We start from the raw sequence: 3,278 nt of genomic DNA, 5'->3' as shown, positions 1-3,278 counted from the left end.
CTCTCCTCTCCTCTCCTCTCCTCTCCTCTCCTCTCCTCTCCTCTCAGTCTCTGCTGGCTTTTTATATCCCCTCCCCTGATCCCAGAAGTCCAATAGCCAGCCAACCTACACTTGTAAAGCATAGGATCATTTAAAGAGGTAGGCACATAAAGTATTTCATGCTATATGGGCTACCAATGTAGTTATTTATACTAAAAAACAAATTTTATGAAATCGAGTTAAAGGCTTCCAGTAAGAAAGCCAATACTGCTGTGTACTCATCAACCCTTATCTCCCTTTCTTCTTTGTATTAATAGTGCACATGTCCCATCTCACCTGTAAACATGACTGAGCATTTACCTTATTTACCTGTAGGTGAATGTAGGCAGAAGAGAAACACCTATTTCCAGGCAGGACTCAGAAAGGCCTTATGTTATTGCTGTTTGAATACCAAACACACAACTGTTGTTTAATCAAATGACTGCATCCATATATATTTGGGTCGTGAACATAAAAATCACTAGTACACAAATATTTAATTCTGCTTGTTTTTAATAGCCTCAAGATGGAAAAAAATCTCACTATTATTTGATGAGAGAAATGTTAAGTATGTTTAGTGCATCTGTATTCCAGCATGCCACTCAGGAACAGGAAGGGATAGGATTATGTATACAATTGTGAACAGTGGTAAGCGACAAAAAGTCAACCTCAAAAGACCACACGATGTGGGAGTCTATGTATGTACAATCCCCGACAAAATGAGGTTTTGAAGATGGACAAAATATATTTGATTTTTACGGACTGTGATGTGGTAGTAAAATAGGTGAATGTAACTATGTAAAACCACAGACATCCCTGTGTAGTTAAAATAGTTATGTCTCAACTGAGGTAGCAGGTGTATTGCTTCATACTTGTAAGAACAATCTATAGCTCCATACGTATAAAAAGGACTATATATTGTAGCAAAGTAATATAGATTTATAAGATAAAAGTGGCACAGTGTAGATCTGTACTAATTTTCAACTTCTGAGGATCTAAAATAAATATAAAAATTAAAAGAAAAAGATTCTATTAAACATTCTCATTTTCATTTCATGTTGCTCCATGTTCTACCTGAACACAGAGGACTCTGTAAACACAATAATGGAAAGACTCTACCATTCTCTTGTGGTATACTGTATAATTTTAGACATTACTGTTTTTCATAGTAGATGAACTCTGAAAAAAAAATATATATATATATTTGTTTCTCCTGAATTCTGTGCTGGTTAAATTTTGTCAGTTTAACACAAACTAGTATCATCTGGAAAGAAGAAAATGCAATTGAGAAAATGCTTCCATTATGTTGGCCTGTAAACAAGTCTATGGATGCATGTTCTTGATTAATTATTGCTGTGTAATTGCACAGACTTCTGTGGGTGGAGCCACTACTGGACAAGTGTTTCTGGGTTGTATAAGGAAGCAAGCTGGACAAGCCCTGGAAAGTAATCCAGTAAGCATCACTTTTTCATGTCTTATGCTTCAGTTTCTGCTTTCAGAATACTGCCTTGAGCTCCTTCAGTAATTTCCCTCAATTATGTGTTGTAAACTATAAGATGAAATAAAGCATTTCCTCCCCAGGTTGCTTGTGTTTATGGGACTTATAGAGATAACAGAAAACATATGTGTTAAGTTGAGATATTAAACTATAAAATCAAACCTTACATGGGAAGTTTCTTTATGCACTGGATAGTGGTTAACACCTAAACACAACTTGTTAAACTACAAAGAATAAACGATTCAAGGAGTTATATCATTGATCTCTATGACTCAGGGACCATCATTGAAGAGGGCATGGAAAGACTGTAAGAGCCCTGGGAAGCTAGAAAAATAGTGTCATCTGAACATGACAGACCCACTGTACTAATAAAATTCACAGGAGCTATGATTGCCTCCACAATACCTACATTAGCTTAAGCTATTCAACATGGAGGTAGAAAGGATTCATGAGCTCCCTCACCTCTTATAGTCCACCACAAATGGAAAATTGGATTGGGCTTAAACAAAACTGGGCCTGTCAATTATGCACTAAGGAGAGGCTCATGGGATCCCTATTCTTCCTTGTTTAACTATTTGCAATAGATGAATTCTGGAGAATGTACGGTCATTACCTTCAGTTGTGTAACAAATGGTGAACTCATCACTATTCTCTAGGTAGCTCCAAATCTCTGACAATACATCCAGGTCCAAAACAGAAGGCTACAAAAGAAAAAAAAAGGAACATGATGTGGAAATGTAGGAAAGTGTCTCTAGAGAAGAGGGGAAAAAGAGGGACAGCAAGGATAACAGGCAGGTGAGAGAGGATGGGGTAAACAGAATGCACTTATACATGTTTTAAATTTCAATGCACACATTTAATCAAAACAATAAAAAACAAATTAAAATATGACCTTAAATTGCTATATAAACATTCATAAAAGCTTTGTTAGAATGATCCTACATTCGATGTAGTTGTTTTCCAGCCAACAAAATAATGAACAAGATATTCCCCAAGTAAAAGACATAACAAATCATACTCCTGCAAAGAAGATGCCCTATGTCTATGTAATGGAACACATTTCAGAGAGAATGAAGTGAAATCTGTAGTTCAACCTCAGAATAGCACACTCAGCAATGAACTTTCCAGCTAAAGAGTGATTGATATAACCCAGAAAGGGAAACAATTATAAATAAACATAAACGTGAATCATGTGTTTACTAATTTTTATATGAAAAAAATAGTTGTGATTCATCATTAGTAAAAAGGGAAAATGTAGTGAAACTAGAAATTGATTCACTTGGATTAGGAAAAATATATAGTAAATGTGAATTTTGTTCAGGACTGAATAAGTTATAAACATAGTTACTATACTCATTATGAACAAGAAAACCTTATATCTATGTAAGAATAACAGAAAACTTGACAGCCTATTATGTACAGCAGTAAGGGACCTAGTATCACATGGACAAAATTAGTATACCTAATAGCAGTTTGAAATATTTCTATTAAAATTAACGTTAATTTTTTATTGGATCTTTTCAAACCTAACTCTCCTTTCTCTGTTAATTCCTGTGCATCCTTAACAAAATCTGAAATAATATTCGGATTGGAGAATAAAGAGAACCCATAGATATCATTACTGCTCAGTTATCTTTCATACTCCCAGCACTTGGGAGGCAGAGGCGGGGAGATTTCTGAGTTTCAGTTCATCCTGGTCTACAGAGTTCCAGGACAGCCAGGGCTATACAGAGAAACGCTGTCTCAAAAAAAAAAAAAAAAA

The sequence above is a fragment of the Mus caroli genome, chromosome 17 (assembly GCF_900094665.2).
Source record: "Mus caroli chromosome 17, CAROLI_EIJ_v1.1, whole genome shotgun sequence".
In the NCBI taxonomy this organism is placed as follows: domain Eukaryota; kingdom Metazoa; phylum Chordata; class Mammalia; order Rodentia; family Muridae; genus Mus; species Mus caroli.
This window is presented reverse-complemented; position numbering follows the sequence as displayed.